The 20664-nt window shown below is 49.0% G+C and overlaps 1 protein-coding gene across 2 annotated transcripts in view; it reads right to left on the reverse strand.

Annotated features, from left to right (window-relative positions):
- LOC138472476 (neurotrypsin-like) overlaps positions 1 to 20664 on the reverse strand; it is a 1741737-nt gene that overhangs the window by 1637351 nt on the left and 83722 nt on the right. The gene's annotated exons all lie outside the window — the stretch shown is intronic.

The raw sequence follows: 20664 nt of genomic DNA on the forward strand, positions 1-20664 counted from the left end.
GTCCATACACATCGCAACCTGTCTGGCCACCCATATCACCTGGCACTGATCACCCACAGGATTCCCTCAGTTCTGTTTATCTGTATATGCCCACTCAGCTGCTTGCCTCAGTTCCAGCCATTGCAGCCCTTTGAACTCAAAGTTGCCATAACAATACAATCACCAGGCATGCCATAGCAATGCAATTCACCAGATGTGCCTAGTGACTGGTGATTTAAGGTCACTTTCTTTGTATTCCGGAGAAGGTTTAATGCCACATGAGCCACCTCCTTCCTCATCTGCTGGAGCAGTGCAACACCCTTTTCATGACCTGTGTGACGTTGTGCACCTGATTCGTCTGTGTGCCTGTCTTGCTGCTAGGCCGCCTAGTGAGTTCATCGTGCTTTGTTCAGTTTCTCTGTCTCTCTCTCTCCCCCCTTCCATCTCTATGCCCTCTCCCTCCATTGGACTCTCCATCCCCCCTATTCACTCGAATTGCTACTCTATCACCTAGCCTAGCTCTCTTTCGAAGTCTTGAAGGAAAAAGGTCAGAAAAGATCTCCTGGTCTCCAACCCAGGCCTGCCAAATGCTGACACCTACGGGACTTTTTATTCCAGGAAGACTGTCACACTCATCCTCTTTGTCGCTCCCTCTCCAGACCTATTGACTCCCCACATGGCATCTGTCCTCTCCCCTTTCTCTTCTTCACCCGTCAATGGTGGCACCAGATGGGAAGTACTCTTGGTATGCTTCTCACCCTCTAGGTGCATCATTAATGTCTATCATAATGGCACTGTCATGGCCCAGGGCTCTCAGCCCAACCTCCTCCTTCTTGATAGGTGTCTTCCGTCTCTCAACTTCCTCCCTTCTCCAGCCACTCTTCCGTCTGCCACCCCCCTTGCCCCTTCTCCATCACCGACAGCCATACCACATTCTTCTACCCCTCCTCGGAAGACCTTCAAAGGTGGCAACCTACTTCACCTAGCTACCCTCAACTCTCACTCTGCTGTTAAATATTGCTCTGATATCTGTCTCCTTCTTAAAGACTTTGACCTTGACATTCTCGCTCTCACTGAGATGTGGTTCACTGCCAGCTCTGTCACTGCTTTTGACACACTCCTCCCTGAGAGCTATGAGGTCCTCTCTAAGCCCAGGCCTAACCGGTCTGTAGTCGGAGTGGCATTGATCTTTCCTGAATGGGACCCTGATACTATCATTACCACTCAATCCTACTCTTCCTTCAAATGCCTTGTCTGCAGGCTTGGTGTCTCTCCAACCCTCTTGTTTACTCTAGCCACCATCTACAGGACCCCTGGTCCGGTCTCCCTCTCAGAGTGGTCTGACATCACCTCTTCTCTTCTCTTCTCGCCTCCACCTCCAAGCTTCTCTTCCTTGAAGAAATCAATATTCACCTTGATGCTCCTGACTCGGCCATTGGACTTTTTCACAGCCTCTACCTTTATTTCCCTCACTATTCTTCCCTCCGGTCTGACTCACTCAGCCGGACATAACTTGGATGCTTTCATCATAGCAGACATCCCCATCTCCAAACCTCTCACTACACCTCTCTCCTGGTCTGACCATGCTCTCCTGTCCTCCCACCTGGATCTCTTAGGTCCCTTGGCTAAGCCTCTGCCTGCACTGCCAGTCCCCTTCTCCGTCATTTGCCCGATGAAGCGAGTGTCAGTTACTGCTTTTGCCACCACTTTCGTTCCGCCTCCCACTACTGTCACGGACTCCCACACTGACTCTGCCCATGCTAATCTTCACCTCTCTATCACCAACACCCATGGCATACTTGTCCCTGTCATGAGGATACGCTTGAAGCCTGCCTCCAAGCACTACAGCTGGTATGACTCCAACCTAGCCTCTCTGAAACGCAAGTGCAGAGTTGCTGAGCGGAAGTGGCGGACATCAGGCACATCCTCTGACAGACTGGCCTGCCGCCTGTTTCAAAGGCAGTACAGACTCTCCATCTGCACGAAGAAGAGGGCCCATATCCAAGCCTGCATCTTTGGAGCCACTAACAATACTGGCAACTGTTTAAATTCTGCATGGAACTCTCCAATCCTACTGCAGTCTCCTCTTCTCCCCTGCCCTCGCTGACCCTCTGTACTTCACTGGTCTCCCACTTCTTTACCAAAATTCAGGACATCATGTCCTCATTCTCCTCTACTCCCCTTCCTCCTACCTCCAAAGCTCTCACGCCTTCCTTGGCCTCCCTCTCTCCTTCCCTCCTACTCTCCTCTTTCTAGCCCATTGCACCAGATGAGGTCTCTAGACAGGTCCTCTCTATGAAAGTCTCCTCCAAACAAGTGCTCCCCTGCTCCTCCATAACTATCAAGGATAATGCTGCCTCCCTTGTGCCAGCCTTGGCTGATTTATGTAATCACTCTGTTGCCACTGGCTCCTTCCCGCTATCCCTCAAGTACTCCTTTGTGCATCCTTTACTCAAAAAGCCAGCTGCCGACTCCTTCTGCCCAGGCTGACTACCACCCTATCTTTATCACCCCCTTCCTGGGAAAACTTCTGGAGAAGCTGGTCACCTCCCAACTGATCCAATGCACTGAACATGTTGGTTGTCTCCATGACCACTAGTCTGGGTACAGAGCAGCCAGAGGTACGGAAACAGCTATACTGAACACCCGTGAAGACCTGCTCTCAAATTTTGATTCCAACTCTCCATCCGTTCTTATACTTCTGGATCTTTCCTCTGCCTTTGACACAGTCAATCATGCCAGCCTCAGAAATTGGCTCTGTGACACCCTTGGCATCATGGGACTGGCACTTGACTGGCTGACCTCATTCCTCTCTGACCGACCTTCCGAGGTTCAACTGGGCCCTTTTCTCTCCCCTATCACACTCTCCACATGCGGCATCCCCCAAGGCTCGATCCTTTCGCCATGGCTCTTCAACATCTACCTTGCCCCTCTGGCCCACCTGATCTCCTCCTTCTCTGCTCACTTCCAGTGTTATGCAGATGACATGCATCTCTACTTCAAGCTTCCCTCTTCTGCCTCCTCTTCCTCCTCTCTCATCCCTGACTGCCATTCAGGCATGGTGTGCTGCCAATGTTCTCTGCCTTAATGCCAGTAAGACTGTGATCCTTCTCATTAGGACCCCAGCTCCCTCCTTCCCCCCTACCTTCTGGCCGCCTTCTATGGGTCCCCTCACATTTTTTTGAGGCAAAAAACATTGGTGTCATCTTTGACTCCTCGCTCTCCTTGTCTCCTCACATCACAGACCTTGCCAAGAAGGCCTACTATCAGCTGCACCGCCTCAGAGGCATCCTCCATTTCCTCACCTTCCCCTAGAAATTCAATGGTCCTCTCTAGGTTGGACTACTGCGACAGCCTCTTGCTCAATTTTCATTTATCCTCCCTTCACCCCCTTCAACTAATCTAGAATAGGACTGCAAGACTTATCCTTGGCTTCAAGCCCAGGTAACACATCTCTCAAGCCCTAAAGGTTCTCCACTGGCTCCCGGGTTGATTTTAGGATGAAGTTCAAGGCCCTCTACATCATCCACAAGGGGCCTGGGGCCCCGCTACATCAAACTATGTCTCCCTAAATACCTCCACGGTAGAGCCCTTCGGTCTTCTAACTCCAACTCTCTGCAGATCAGGTGCTTCGCTAAGCAAAGAGTGCAGGGTAGATCTCTCTCCTCTGCTGGAGCCTCCCTTTGGAATGGTCTCCCTACCTCTCTCATGCTTGAGCTGGATCAACTTATGTTCCAGAATCTCCTCAAGACCCTCCTTTTCTCTTCTTCCTTCCCTCTCCCCTGCTAACACCCCCCTCTACCGCAGTGACTGGCTGCCTGGTTCCCTCCGAGTACTACAGTTCACCAGCCCCCCCCACCCAGTCTACTCCCTCCTCCCACTTAGCTTTTGGTCCCTCTCCCCCCTCGCACCATGCAGTCCCTGGCACTTGCTTGCCCACCTGGACTCCACTTAGCACTCACCTAGCCCTGTGGCCCTCTTCCCGCCACCCTCCTCTTTCACTTGCACTCTCTCCTCTACCCTACACTTCCTTTCGCACACTAGCACTTTGCATTTCACGCAGACTGGCACTCCCCCCATCCCCTCGCACTTCTAGTTACTGTTACACAATCTGAATGTCACAAGGCCTAATAGGACCATTATTGTTATCTTTCTCCCGTGTCCCTCACCCCCTTTTTTGTCTTGTGGCACCTTGAAACACCATGTGTTGTATAGGCGCCTAACACATATCCAATAAATAAATAAAATTAAAATTAAAAAATTGTTGCTACTTTACAGGAGGTTTGTACATAGAATCATGAACATTAGCTTAGCTGATAAAGGTGGTTAGGCATATGTGGTAGGTCGAAGATAAAATCATAAGTGGTAGTATTGCCCTGATTACTTACCACTAATCTTCATTACTCCTGTTCCTAGTGCTCAGTCTGCCTCTTGCCAAAATGTGCAAGGAACATTGTTGGTAGCATCGCTATTTTAAGGGGTTCCTCCCCACTGGGTAGAATATAGTGCTACCATCAGCCAGACTCCCGTACAATCTAAGCAGTGGAATGGGATCGAGGAAGGGAAAATGACTTTGACAAAGTAGAGTAGGACTCAAACTACTGAAGATTACTAGTAAGTAATAAGTAAGGGATGGGCAACCAAGCCATGTATCGGGAGAGCCACGCCCGAACTGAGCTGGACATCTGGTTGACCATTTAGGCAACCAAATATTTTGTAAATAACAGCATTGAAACGTATTGCATTCATCATCACCATAATATACCATAAAAAAGGGTTATGTTTTTTTATACGCAAACCTGGACTAGCAGATCACTTAGGACTGATTAACTCACATCATTACCATAAACTACTTAAACTGAAAAGGTGTTCCAACATAATAGAACTATTTCTTCAGGAACTCAGGCTCTTGCTATTAGAGGAATCGGAAGCACCAGGGCAGATGGGGCATGACCCTGTTGTACCTTTTACTAATCCGAGCAGCATTATGGGTGTGGTGATGCAACCAAGTAAGATGAAATGTAACAATCTAAAAGATGGAGCAGATCTAAAGATATCATGCACCGATAAATCAAACAGAAATCGAAAGGTTCAACTGGTAAAGGCACATCCCAATAGAACCCAGGTAGACAGTCACTGTTTTTGGCTCACGCCGACAATATTGAAAGAAAATCAACTACATATAATTGAGAGACATTAAACCTCATTATGAGGCTGGCGGTAGCGGTGCCTGTATCCATTTTTTTCCAGCACCCGCGAATGGGAAATTACCGGGTCATGCTGAGTTTGGCGGACCCGGTAATTGCCCATTCGCGGGTGCCGCTAATAAGGGACTCCCCATCCCCATTCGGCCCCATAGGGCTCAATGGGAATGGGGAGGGTGGTAGCACTGGTACTGTTAATAACGGTACTGGTGCTACCATCATGTTCTGCTCGCGGGTGCTGGTACAGCACAAGCGCACCCTCGAACAGAACTCCTAATATGGTGGTACGGTAGCAACGGAGCCAGTAGCGATACTGGTGCCGTTGTTGCCTTACCGCCATGCTTGTAAAGAGACCCATTACGAGTATGGAGGTAGCCATGCCGCTAAAAGCGGCATGGCTACCCCCACACCGGGTACCAGGTCCGGGTCCCGCAAAAGGGGACTTACTGGGCCATTCCGTCCTTGGAGGGCCCGGTAAATCCCTTTCGCAGGACCCGGATGCGGTACTTCCCCATTTCCATTTGAGCCCCCATAAGGCTCAATGGGAATGGGGAGGATGCTAACAACCGGCCAGTTAATGACGGGCCCGTTGTTAGCATCCTGGTCTGCAAGCGGGTCCCGCTGCAGACCTCGTAATAGGGCGGCCCGGAATGAACGGTGCTGGTCCCTTACCGGCACCGATCATTCTGTGGCCGCCTGGGTAATGAGGCCCACGGTCTTTAATACGAAAGAACTGTTTCCTTTCTGTCTTAGAATATGAGGTGTTACACAAAACTGCTGCATAATGGGTACCCCTCTGCTGATCTTAATGCCAATACCATACTATTTATCCAAGAAGTACGCTCAAATTTACCAATCATCTGGGATGGCTACCACCGGATTCAACAAATGGCAACCTGTAATAACGGTGGTAGACCATCAGGGCGATACAATTTATAGCCATGAAAAGTTATGTACCACTCTTGTTTGAAAAAGCTATGCACAATTTTAGAGGTTTATTAGCAGCAAGGGCAACTATATTGGATAGCAATGAGAAGAGAAACTCATTGATGATAAATATCTGAATCTATCATCACGTCTGTTGGGATACCTCACATTCCAACATTGATGAAATGATTTATAAGTTGCGGACTCTTTTGGAATTATGCATCTTTGATTTGTTGACTTGGCAAATCGGAATTGTGAGTGACTTTAACTCCTCTCGTTTCATATTTCAAAACAAACGAAAAAGAGGAGGTATTTCCCCTAACTGTAAAAAGAATACATGGGCTAAAATGGAAATCCTTCATTAAAGATTGGGGACTGCTCATATTAATACAGCGATCATAATATGCTAATTGCAACAATTAGTCAGGGTTTGATGCTGCCTGTACATATTATCGCTGTAGGTTTGCAATTACATTCTAAAAATAATCGAATAATATGGAGGTTGAAAAATGTAACAGTTTTGAAACGCTGGATACAGCAATATTATATAATACAACACTAAGGGAAAAAACGGTTAAATTTCAAACTGAGAATTTTCGACCTTTATTTACAACAAAATAGATAGATTTGCAGCTAATGGGGATAAAATGTCAACACGCCCCCATGCATTTGGACAACAAGTCCAAATAAAGAAGAGAGAACTACGGAAGGTCATTAGATAATAAAGGGCACACCATCACTTATCTTGAACAAGTGGACAAAACATTGCTGTTGTCAAACTTATAAAAAGTGGTTAAAAAGCGATCAGCAGCATTCCAAGATGGCCACCGACACTGAGTAGCTGTGCCGACGGCGCTCCCTGGACCCGTCCGTTTGTAAGGTGCCCCCACCCACTTTATGGACTTCATTTAAGCATCAAATGGCTCCCCGTGGACTGTAAGGGGGGAGGAGAGTGCTGGTGGCGAGCACTGCCCCGGAGTAGCTGAGGCAAGAAAGTAGCGTCGGGATCTGTGAGGCGAGGAGGAGCTGCGGAGCTTGTGGCAGTGGGCCCGCCCGGGAGCGACAGGAAGTGTGCGGAGAGGCGTGAGTCTGGGAGGTGCCTCACCACTCCGGAGGGAGTAGCCGCTGTCCCAACCTGTGGTGAGCAGCTCTGCGGAGAGCAAGAAGAGGAGAACCCCCGGCGCTCGGCAGCGTGGGATGTCGCGGCCGGGAACACCCTCTTCCACTGGCGGATCCCCGGGCTGCGGGACCCAGCGCCCTCTGGAGGGACCGGCTCGTGAGTGGAGGCGGTCTGGGAGGACGGAGCCTGCGGCGGGCCCGGCGGCCGGGACTCTGGGGCTGGGAGCCGCGGAGCGGAGGCGGATAGCCTGGAGGCGGGTGCCCGGGTAAAGCGAGAAGAGGAGCCTTATCTTCGGGGTTCTCCCGCCCCTGCTGGCCGCGGCTTGGGAGGCAGTCGTCAGCGGAGGACTGGTCCTATCCGACACAGGAGGGGCGGTCGGACATCAGCCCGCTCGGTCCGCTCCGCTCCACATTGTGGGAGAGTTGGAGACTTGCTTCCCCCTGACCCTCGGAGGTGGGGAGAGAGGCCTGGGGGGATTCGGCCTTCCCGGGGACGGGTGAGACGACAGAAGGACCACGTACATTCACTGGAGGCGCGTTCAGTGCGTAGTGGACTCCATCCCTCCATCAAGCGACACTGCGTCAGGCCTGGGCGGTGTGTGAGGAGGCAAGCGGGCAAAGCCCCCGAGATAGCTTTGCAGGTCCCCTAGGAATTAGGGGGTGGACTCAACCTGCGCAGACGACCGTTAAAGCCTGCTCCTTGGTCGCGGATCCTGCTTCAGCAAGAGGTCAGTGAAGCGCAGCTGGGCTGGAGCCGGCCAGCAGGGGGGAAGTGGCCGGCATGACCATGAACTGTAAGGGAAAAGGGGGGAAGCACCTACAGGCCTCTGGGGACAACACGGGTACCCTCCAAGCCATGTGGTCAGCGCAGAACTCGAAGGAGGGGTCCGAGGCCCTAGGGGGCACAACAAGGGAGGAACCCGCGCTAAGGCGAGCAGAGGATTTGGCAAATATACCCAGACACGAGTTCATTGGAGAGCTACACACCTTGCAAGCCAATCTAGCTAAGACTTTCCAAGAACAGTTTCAGTTAATGTGCACAGACTTGAATGAAGCTGTGGGGGAGTTGAAGCAAGAGATGCGACAACTGGGGGAGAGGACCGATATCCTAGAGAGAGGTCTCCAAGAAATGGATAAAGACAACAGACAGAGGCTGGATGTTGCCACCAGGAATCTCGAACTCCAAGTGGAAGACCTGGAAAACAGATCCCGTAGGGTCAACATACAGGTTAAAATGTTGACTTAATCCGTGCCCGATAAGACTCTGAATAGCGACGCTCCAGGGTATCTTTGCGGACATCTTGGATGAGGGCAGCCCAGAGGTGGTGGAGTTGGATCGTGTGCATAGAACTGGATGGTTGGCCAAGGGCCAGACGGTGAGGCCAAGGGATGTACTGGCCGCATTTACTCGGTATGCCCAGAAGGCGGCAGTGCTCAGAGCAGCGAGATTACGAGAACCAATTATGTTCGAGGGCCAGCAGATCGCACTCTTCCAGGACCTGGCGAGCAGTACACTCCTAAAGAGGCGACAAATGGGCCCGGTGGTGAAGGTCCTTAATGAGAAAGCGATTTGATACAGGTGGACCTTTCCTTTTGGCTTGCTCTTCGAATGGGAGGGATCCCAGAGATGAATCACATCCCTCCAAGGAGGGGCTGCTATTCTACACGTTGAGCTGGAGGATCCCCCCTCCCCCTGGTGCAGGCCTTCCGGGCCCGAGTAGTCGCTCGGGATCCAAGCCCTGGGATTGGACAACGGTACGAGAGAAGAGGAAAAGGGGATCCAGAGGAAACGGTCGGCGGAGTGATGGAACATCCAGTGAAGCTTGAAGCGGCTCTCCGGGGCAGTCTTGATTTGACACGGGCTGATAGAGGTGGTGGGCCTCTTTAGGGTGTCTAAGTTCTCAGGGGTTGTAGGGGGTGCAACCATGTTGGAAGCAGAAAGGGCGAAGATGCCCGAGGTTTGCGGGTGGTGTGGGCGGGAAGGTTTTAGACTTCAAGGGGGGTGGGGTGAGAAGGGGGGGGATTTGGTGGAGTCTGGGGGGGGCGGTGACAAGCAAAAGTTGGAAGGGCGATGTGGGGAGGTGCTTCCACTCAACGGCGATTCTACTCTACTGGGGGTTCCCTTAAGTGGCTAACACATAATGTGAGGGGATTGAATACCCCTCTCAAAAGGAAAAAAGCTGGAGCACTACACACAAAAGGAGAAGCCAGATATTATGGGTCTTCAGGAGACGCACTTGCTCCATAAGGACCAGGGCAGGTTCAAACTGTGAGATCTTGCACGCCTCGGCCTCCTGTAAGGCAAGGGGGGTAGCCCTGGCAATTAGGAACACGGTAGACTTCAAGTCCTGCGAGGTGCTTAGGGATAAGGAAGGGAGGTATATTGTGGTAAAGGGGAAGTGTCAGGGGGTCCCTTTGATGATAGCGGTAGTGTATGCTCCCAATACGGGCCAGGAACCCTTTCTGCAACGGGTTTTGAATTTGTTGGAAGAGCACTCGTGGGGTCAAATTGTCCTTCTGCGGAATCTTACCTCTGGTTGGGATAAGAGAAAGGATAAGACAGGAGGCAGTGGGCAAGGGAGAGGAGCTGCAATGTCAGCGGACTTGAAGGAAAGAGTCAGCAGGTTGGGGCTAAGGGATGCCTGAAGGGAGCTAAGGGGGGGCGAGGAGGGGCACACTTTCTTGTTAGGCGTTCATGGTTCCCAATCAAGAATCGATTACATATGGGTCTCGGTTGCTTTAGTTGGAGCCATTCGGGAGGTATGCACGGGGCCGATAGGGATTGCAGGTCACAAAATAGTCTCTCTGGAGTTAGATGTGGGTCGGAGGAGAAGGGGATATGGGGCTGGAAACTCCCAGGGTTCATCTTGAGGGATCCAGTAATCAGAAAAGGCGTTGAAGAGAAGATCAAGTTCTTTTTTGACACCAACAAGAAGGGGGATACTGGGGAGGACACGAGGTGGGACGCCTTTAAAGCCACCCTTAGGAGGGAATTGATAGTGATATCAGCCCACCGAGAGAAGCAACTGCAAGTGTTGGAATCGCAATTAGAAGCAGAAGTGGAGGTGGCTAGACAGGCGGCGGGGGGCACCCCCTCGAGGAGGGCAATGCGAGCCTATAGGAAAGAAGTTGGGCAGCTGGAACTCCTACGTACTAAGAGGGCGGAGGGGGCCTTATCTGTGCGACAACAATATTATGCAAAGGCCAATAGAACTGGCTCCCTGCTGGCGCGATTGCTCACAGGTAAAAGGACGAGGAATGCGATAACAGCCTTGAGGTCGGCCACGGGGGAACGGGTCACGGACCATGAGGGGGTTCAGGAGGCCTTCGCTGAGTATTACGAGTCGCTCTACACCTCCCAACATCCTCCAGGCGACAGGCAGGAGGACTTCCTCCAAAAAATCCAGTTGGCGGAAATTAGCAGGAAGACGAGTGAAGTCCTAAATCGAGAAATCACTGAGGAGGAGTGTGGGGGGTGATAAGAGCTCTCCCACCAGGCAAAGCTCCAGGCCCGGACGGCTACACAGCTGCCTTTTACAAGTTGTTCAGTGTGCAGTTGATCCCGCATCTCACCTCGTTGTTTAACTCATTTCGTCTCACGGGCAGAACTACGCCTTCCATGGAAGAGGCTAAGGTCACCCTAATCCTGAAACCAAATAAAAATCCAGGAGAGAGCCTCTTACCGCCCTATTGCGTTGATTAACCTTGACGCTAAGATTTACACCAAAATATTGAACAATAGGCTTGACTCAATCCTCTCGGATCTGATATATCCCGATCAGGCCGGCAGGCCGGGTTTATTAGGGGCCGACAAACCGCGGACAACATCCGTCGAGTGGCCCACATGATTGAAAAAGTGCAGAAAACACACACTCCTGCGGTCCTGGTGGCCTTAGATGCGGAAAAGGCTTTTGACCGCGTGGAGTGGTCCTTCCTTTTCAGGGTAAGGGAGAAGATGGGCTTTGGGGGGGGGCTTTCTGAATATGGTCAAGGCCAATTATCAGGTGCCCTCCATTAGAGTGATGGTAAACGGGGTCGCCTCCAGAAAGATACCCTTGCAGAGGGGGACAAAGCAGGGCTGCCCACCTTCCCCAATATTGTATGCGATCTATTTGGAGCCACTGCTTTAGGCTTTCCGGGAGACGGGGGTGATTCGGGGTGTCCCATTCGGAGGAGAGCAACATAAGGTAGCAGCTTTTGCTGATGATATGCTGCTCATGCTCACGGCCCGATGGGATTCATTACAGGCCAGTGTGGCCCTCTTAGAGACCTTTGGGGCGGCTTCAGGGCTAAAAATTAACACCAATAAGTCAGAGGTTTTGAACTTAACACTTGGAGTAGCAGAGAGGGAGAGCCTGAGAGCAAATACTAGCTTCCTGTAGAGCTCGAGTGGGATTCGGTACCTGGGAGTGAGAATTACGGCGACATTGACGGGTTGGTTCTCGGCAAATTTTACCCCGCTCCTTAAAGCAATCAAGAGGGATTTTCAAAGGTGGAGAGATCTAAGGGTGTCCTGGATAGGGCGGATAGCTGCGGTTAAAATGGTCACACTCCCGCTGCTTTTGTATCTTTTTCAGGCAGTCCCTCAGCCAGTCCCGGCGAGCTACTTCAGGGAGTTGGGAACACTGACTAAGGGATTCATTTGGGAGGGGAAAAGACCTACGGTGGGTGTCAGACTTTTGATGACTCCAAAGGGCGAGGGAGGTCTTGCAATGCCGAATTTCCGGCGGTATTACGAGGCAACACAGCTTTGAATTATCAGGGAATGGCTGAATGGGGAGAAAGGGACGCAGGACAAATTATGGGTGCGTATGGACAGGGCCGTAGCGCATCGCAACCTAGCAGAAGTGCTGTGGCTCCCGAAACCACATAGGCCTCGGCACCTGTACGAGAGTTCCATAACTAAACTAATGGCTGATGTCTGGGACAGGCTGGCAGGCTCCGAGGGGATTACCACATTCCCGTCTCCCCTCACCCCCATTTTTGGTAATGGGGATTTCTCACAGGGTTTGGAGAGGGGAACCTTCACGAAGTGGCAGGAGGGCGGATGTCGGAAATTATGCGATATGTTTGCTGGGGGGAATTGTTATCATTTAATGACTGTAAGAGGCACTTTGCGGTTCAGGACGGAGAGAGGTTATGGTATGCTCAGATACGTCATTGGGTACTACTTCCAGGAGTCAAGAAGGCGGCCACAAGGGACCCGACATTCTTTGAAAAATTCCTGCTCACCAACGATGGGGCGAGGGGCCTCATCTCCAACATCTATAAGATTCTGGATGGCTCTAGGGCGGGGGTCCAATGGGCCTACATGTGGGAATGGGAGCGGATCCTGGGATGTGAGGTCAGTAGGATGGACTGGGAAAAGCTGTGGAGGTGGATTCCTAAACTGGTCAAGGCTCCCCACCTGCAAGAGGCATGGTATAAGATCATGTTTGGGTGGCATTATACCCCTGCCCGGCTTCATAGGATTTACCCTACAGTGTCGGGGGTCTGCTGGAGGGGCTGTGGGATGGCTGGCTCCGCGGAGCATATCTGGTGGAAATGCCCAAAAATTGCATCGTTTTGGGGGGGGGAGTACGGGAGGCTCAGGGGCAGGCCTTCGGGCTGGAAGACAAAAGGACTCCAGCGCAAATCCTCCTGGGCGTCCGGGAGGGATTGGAGGCAGGAGAACCTAGAAGAAAGGAAAAAGCTAAAGTTATAATGACTCTTACCGCAATGCTGCTAATAGCCCAGAGATGGAAGGGCCCAGAGGTCCCTATGATTCAAGATTGGTTCCGAAAGATGTGGGAGATAGTGGCCTTGGAATGGGCGACTTACGCCATTGACGATAAGATCCAGCGCTTTGTGGCAGATTGGGGGAATTATTGAACGTTCTCAAAGACGATTTTAAGGTGATGTGGTGCCCACAGCGATTGAGACTGTTGGATTTGCACTGACTGTAGAATTTTAGCCCATGTGGACGGTGGTTGAAGGGGTCAAGCTCGTTGCCGGTGGGGAAGGGGGGGGGGAATGTTTACTTGTTATCTTGTGAAAATCAATAAAAAGAGTTTTAAAAAAAAGCGATCAGCATGTGCTACTGCAAAGAGATGGAAAGCACAAGCTAGAAGTTGTTCCCAGAAAAAAATGAATTTCATTTCTAGAACCTTTTTCAAAATCACAAACAAAAACATAGGGAAATCCAATATAACCCAATTAGCGAGGATAAATGGGAGAAACATCTGACCACTCTATATAATGCGTCACAGAATGACCGACATGAAGGCCCATAGGAAGTGAATATGGACACTGGCGAAATGCTGGCACTGATTAAAAAAGCATCTAACTATCGAGCACCATGCCCAAATGGCATAAGGGACAGCGTTTTTAAAGGTTCACCAGAACATGGGTGTCAATCTGTTACTTAATGTTTAAAGAGATACTACTCGCAAGAAGCACTCCCAGCTCCCGGAAGACTTCTAATATAATTCCATAAAAAGAAAGAAAAAACAACCCAATTATTATAACCCAATCGCTCTACTAGATTCAGAAAGTAAGATCATTGCATCTTTGGTATTGCGAGATATTGAGGTTTGGGTTAGGATAGGGGGAAGGCAGCCCAAATTTCCAACAGGGTTTAGAAAAGCAATCAGCAATTCCCTAAAAGTGGTTATCATGAACATCTTTGTCAAAAAAGCAATTAGCAAAGGTGAAGTCCCACTTTATGACTCTTGTGTAGACTTATCATTGGCATTTTACTTGGTAAACAGGTCATGATTATGGCATAAACTACGAAACTGACAAATTGCTGATAAATTGCTAAGCATTTTGATCTACTTACACACAAATTCAAAATTAAGAGTACACATGAACTTACAAAGTGAACTATCTAAAGACATACCTACATCAAAGGGGCCTAGACAAGGGTGTGTTTTAGCACCGTGCCCATTTAAATTGTATATGTCTTGCAAATGGGAGACTATCTAGAAAAGCCTCCTTTATTTCTCCACAGTTACCAAAGACCAAAATATGTTGGCTCACGTACACAGACAATGTGATCCTAATGGATCACACACAAATAAGCGTACAGCATCTCATTGATACATTTCACCAATATACTAAAGAAAATTAACTAAAAATCAACATAAATGAAAGGTGATCAGATTTTCTAGATGACAGAATAATCACGAATTTGTGTGGAAACTTGGAAGTGAGAAACTGGAAATTGTCAATTAAATCAAATATCTAGGCTTTTATCTAACATCCAGACAGTGCAAAATCCATTTGGAAACAAGATTAACAAATAAAGCAGAACAACTTAGTGCACAAATAAATTAATTACATAAGCAAGAAATACAAACAATATCCCCATTGGGATCTCTATTTGACCCAGCACACCTGCAGGAGCATGCTGATCCCCAGCGCTGTGAATGCGAAAGAAGCCATGCCAAGATGGCCGAACCTGCCTCCACCAGCAGCCACCCAGATGCACTGGGCTCCAGCAACCATGTAGATTGGCTAACAGTGCCTGAAAGGCATACCTCTTTCCGGAGCCGGAAGGCTGAGCTGGCCGTGTCTGAAGGCCGTCAGTTAAGGCCACTTTACCTCGCTGCAGCTCTGCTGCAAACTCAATCCCCATCAGGATCTCCATTTGACCCAGCACACATGCAGGAGCATGCTGATCCCCAGTGCCGTGAATGTGAAAGAAGCCATGCCAAGATGGCAGAATTTGCCTCCACCAGCAGCCACCCAGATACACTGTGCTCCAGAAACAGTGCTGATTGGCTAACTGTGCCTGAAAAGCACACCTCTGCCCGGAGTCGGAAGGCAGAGCCGGCCATATCTCAAGGCCGTGAGTTAAGGCCACTTTATCCCTCTGCAGCTCTCTGCTGCTCGACAAGTGAGGCAGTGACCACATCCTCATCAGCAGCATTCTACGCACACAGCTCGCAAGGTAAGCCCAACCTACCACCATGTACTAATGGCGCCTATGGGAAAATGAATAACGGCCTTGTAATACTATACTGTCAATGCCATTCGCTCCAAACCTGCCCGGCTCTGTTTCTCCCTTTGTCCGCAACCATGTAATTTAAAATCATACATTTCATGCAGGAAAAACCATGGCATAGTTTACATTGCGTGAAAAAAAAACATGGAATAGTTTACATTGTGTGAAATATGCATGGTTTTTACACTTTGCACATATAGTATTACACCTGTGTTTGCTAACATCAGTCGAAGAAACCCCCTCCCTCCTTTCCTACACAAATACTTTCTCACACTGCGAAAGACAATGAACTAACACCAGAGCCATTTAACTGACATATCCCAACACAAGGGTCAGGCAGAGTCAGGGAATTGCAAATAACTACACACACCTGATGGCCCTTTCCCTTCACCACAGGGATAAAAGGCCGAACACACGAGGAAGCAGCTATTCCAGGACGGCAGTTCAAATGAATGAGAAAGGTGGTGGTAACCGAAAGGACGACAACGAGGGAATTGCCCTTGCCCTTTTCAACCCAGAGCCTTCCATAAAAGAACAGTAAGACCGGGAATTGCAGCTGGCAATTGGTATGGCAGATGTCAACGGTACACGGGGCCCTCCCGCAGTGATAGCCAGGACGGGGAAAAGAGCTTGACGTTGTGGTACCGTCCTTGACTCCAGCGAAAAAAAAGCCAACAAGTTCAGCACAGCCGGCTAGTTGGAGGAAATAGATTTTTGCCCAGACGGTGTTAAGCTCAAAGTTGCAGTGGCAACATTTGCGTAAAAGAAAGGAAGATAATAGACAAAGGTCTTGTGAATAATCGAGGTATTAAGGTTGGAGTGGTTCGGCGCCGCGTGGGCGCTCATTCGAAAGACTCTAACGAATATCCCGCTCCTGAACAAGGAGGATATGCTGAATTTGTAAAACTACAAGTACCAAGAGACACTAGGGGAGTCCAGCCAGAGATGTCAAAGTGGTCATACAAGGTTCAAGTCAAAATCCCTTGTGCAGTCGAAAGTCTGACACGTTGCAAATTGAAAAGCTAAGTGAATTGCATTATGGCGACAAATGTCAACCCGACTGAGGGATGTCCACAGTGAGTCATTGGGCTGAGCCCGATTGAGGGAGGCTGATGTTGTAAAGGGGATCGGAGCCCAGCTGAGGGGATCCTCTGGTGAAGAGTAATCACCCAACGTGAAGATTAATAGAAGGAACGTTTGTTTGTTGTTTCTGATACATCAGGCCCTCTGAAGCAAGGGACTTTACATAAAAGAGACTTGGGCACAGAAGGCCCTGATATTGTAAAAAGGAACTGTAAACTCAGGCCGGAGAAGCCCAGAAGTGTGCTGTGCTCGAGACTCCCGCCTTGTCCCATGCTTCAAACGTGGGGAAGGGAGACTCTGCCCATAACATCCTAACTTATCATTTGACAACACTTCTTTCTTTCTTTGTGAACAATATCCCACACTATTTTGTAGCATAGCGGTAAGGATTGGCAATAGCTTTTTCTTTGTATAGGCCCTTTTTATTTGACTAAACTCTATCAGGACTGTATTGTTATTATTTGATGGTCGTAGCTTGCTCCCATCTTAGATTTAGGTGTAGATTAGGCATTTATCTCACCCATTTGTACAATTTAATAAACACCCTTGCACTGTGATCACTTGTGTCTGTCTTGCTTTGATATAATGTACAATGTAGAGTGACCAAAAGGATTCTGATGGGCATGTTATATACAATCAAGAGAATGTTCAAATTAGCCCGTGTTTGCACATCTGACGACACATCACCAGCAAGTATGACGTCTTCCAATACTTATGACGTCATGACGTACTGACGTAAATAGACAGTTCATATACACATAACGATCCGTATTCAAATCTCAAACCTTATCATTTTCTAGATGACTGAAAAAACCAGTGACGTTGTTAAATTTAATGAATACCACCAAACATACTTCAGTGAATGTATACAGAAATTATGGCATTTGTATGCAGATGTTTGCATTATCAACCATTCTAAACCTGAATACATACAGTTTTAAAGTAAAGCCACATAATCAGACTAATACATGCACTCAAAATACATGGAATTCATAATAAGCATATACAATACATAAAAAGTATTGTAATTCATTATGATAATTTAAGCCTTTAGGAATCAAGGTGCACATGACGTTTATCCAAAATTTGAGAAAGAGGCAGCAGGAGGATCTCAGCAGGCAGAGTAACGGCAGAAGAAGGAGCAGGGTGTGGATAAAGGACTTGACTAGACTGGAAGGAAGAATGTGAAAGTAACAGGTGGAGCAGAGGGGAAAATAAGACCGGGGAGTCGAGTTTGAGAGAAAAGAGGGATGGGGTAATAGGAATAAAGAAAGGTGGGGGGTTGAACCGAGCAATGTGCTGAGGTCCTAAGGAGGGTACAGAAGAGGAGGGTAGAAGATAGAGACAAGAGATGGAGCAGGAAAAGGGCCAGAGTATGAAAGTAAGCAGGTGAAGCAGAAAGGAGGTGGAGAGTGGGGAAGGAAGGTTCTCAGACACAAAACAACCAGAGAGAGAAAAGAGCTTGCCCATCACCAGGAGGCCTGTAAAAGGCTGAGCCAGAGCCTGCCCAACTTTAGGGGAAGGAGACAAATCCCAGGTTTAAATGTTTGCCCAACGCCCATCAAGGTGACCCAAAGCACCAGGTTTGATGGAGCCAGGTTTTTTGCATCAATACAGAAAAGGCAATACACCCATCCTTGCCACAACCAGCCAAGCCAAGAAAGACCTTGTAAGACTGTCAAAGAAAAAGTCTGGGGCGTTTAAAACCCCAGAGACTGTGTGACATGTTGATGTCAAGAAGGTGGATTGACAGAATATGGGGAAAGGGAGAAGATTTGTGGATGACAGTCCTCACATAACTTGTTTTCTTTGCAACTGTTTTGTAAAAACCCACCTTGTGAAACCTAATGCTGTAGTATTTTGGTTGTTCTTAATAAACCGTGTGACCCCACTTATTCATTTTGGGTAGTTTTTTATCCCTTGGCTGTGACAGGACATACAAGAATAGACGGCTGATCTATTTGGTATAACATGGATTTGTGGAACTGAAGATAAAAAAGAAAACCTCAAAGAGATTCCCCCAAAATTAAATATTCATTAAATATACTGAGAATAATGCTTTGCTACCTTGCCTCTCCAGGACCTCTCTGTTTCCAGTGAAAGTAGTACTCTATTCCACAGCATATGTGTTTATTAGTACCATGGCACCATTTACTTTCGTCTGCCAATGACAGCGATTAGTGAAAATGCAGGCGTTACCTGCCCGACGATTCCTTTCATCGTGGCATGCAGCGTGCCACGTCCTTGACATTCCTTCCTCTTCCGTTTGCATTCCGCAGCATCTAGCATAATTTTCTCAATGCACTGGCAATCTACAGTAAAATCACTGCCTCACACGTCAGACTTCTGTTACTCAATTCCAGCCTAGTACTGGGCACACTGGCTGTCAATACAATTCATAGGGCCTTATTACGACCCTGGCGCTAATGGGTTAACAGCGCCATAAAAGGCTGCGGTGCCGTTAACTCATTAGCGCCTTACTACGAGGTCCCTTTGCGGGACCCGACCTGAACGGCTGGTCTAGACAATTTGCGGTACCGTACTTAGCGCCTTCCCCAGTCCCATTGAGCCCTATGGGGCAAAAATGGGAATGGGGAAGGGTCAATGTTCAATGGGGAATTACCGCCCCACCAACCTTGGAATGGGGTGGTAATTCCGCATTGAACATTGGCGGACTCGTTACGATACCGGCACCAACCATGGTGCTAATACCGGCATGGTTTAGCGCCAGTATCGTAATGAAGGCCATAGTGTTTTCAACTCTCCGAAGATGGCTGCCGTTTTCTAGCTGTGCTTCTAACGAAGTCACCAGTCTAATCTCTCAATCTGGCAGCCATCTTCTCAATACAGCGCCGCTCCTTGAACACCAAAGGTAAGCCTGCCGACATCGCCTTCACTATTAGTATCCTGGGAAGTGCACCCCAGATACTAATAGCAGTAAGCCCCTCGCTGCGGGAGCATTACCGCATCTGGTATTGCCCCAGGGCTTTCGTTAAGGCCCTCGCTATCCTCTGACCTGTAACTATGGGAATTATTGGACGCAGTAATCCCCCCGGCTCAGGGCTTATTGCTTAAATGATGACAGAAGAGATGATTTAATCACCTGTGACCCTCAGGCCCTGCATTGGTTCCTAGTAGATAATTGCATATTAATAAATATTTAATCTTTTGCACATAAAGCCATTTACAAGGGGCATTTCAAGTTACCTGGCCCAGGAGCTAGTTGTTTTTGTTTTTGAAATCAAGAAGAGGTTAAGTGACATGTGGAGGCATACAAAAGAAATGTGGGCAAACATCTGCAGCCATGCTATTGCCAAAGGGGGAGGCCCATCAGCCAAGAACAACCTCACACCGGTTGACTGCAGCAGAGAATGGCTTTTACGGACCCGACACTGCCACAAAAGCATCAGGTAAGAGTCCCAACAATACAGGGATGTGCCCTTCTGCAAGTGTGTGGGCTAATGTGCAGAGAAGTGGAAAATTAAATAGCACAGCCAACAAATGTGGACCACATAGTATGAGGTGTGTGAGAAACCGGAAGTCCGGGGATCTGTCATCCAGGTGGCACGGACACGCCCATCGCTATTCGATCCAGTTCCTGGGGGTGGACCAGTGCGGGAGGATCAACTGGATGGGGGGTTTTCGGGGAGTGGAAATGAGACACCGAAAGGTGAGACACGGTACCCCCTTCCTTATGACACATTTTTCCCATGTTACCCTGTAGGATATTTAGAACCCCCCCCCCCTTTCCTACACAAATACTTTCTCACACTGCGAAAGACAATGAACTAACATCAGAGCCGTTTAACTGACATATCCCAACACAGGGGTCAGGCAGAGTCAGGGAATTGCGAATAACTACACACACCTGATGGCCCTTTCCCTTCCCCACAGGGATAACAGGCCGAACACACGAGGAAGCAGCTATTCCAGGACGGCAGTTCAAATGAAGGAGAAAGGCGGTGGAAACCGAAAGGATGACAACGAGGGAATTGCCCTTGCCCTTTTCAACCCAGAGCCTTCCATAAAAGAACAGTAAAACCGTGAATTGCAGCTGGCAATTGGTATGGCAGATGTCAACGTTACACAGGGCCCTCCCGCAGTGACAGCCAGGACGGGGAAAAGAGCTTGACGTTGTGGTACCGTCCTTGACTCCAGCGAAAAAAAAGCCAACAAGTTCAGCACAGCCGGCTAGTTGGAGGAAATAGATTTTTGCCCAGACGGTGTTAAACTCAAAGTTGCATTGGCAACATTTGCGTAAAAGAAAGGAAGATAATAGACAAAGGTCTTGTGAATAATCGAGGTATTAAGGTTGGAGTGGTTCGGCGCCTCGTGGGCGCTCATTCGAAAGACTCTAACGAATAT

This window comes from Ambystoma mexicanum, chromosome 8 (assembly GCF_040938575.1).
Source record: "Ambystoma mexicanum isolate Mex_15411 chromosome 8, UKY_AmexF1_1, whole genome shotgun sequence".
Classification (NCBI taxonomy): domain Eukaryota; kingdom Metazoa; phylum Chordata; class Amphibia; order Caudata; family Ambystomatidae; genus Ambystoma; species Ambystoma mexicanum.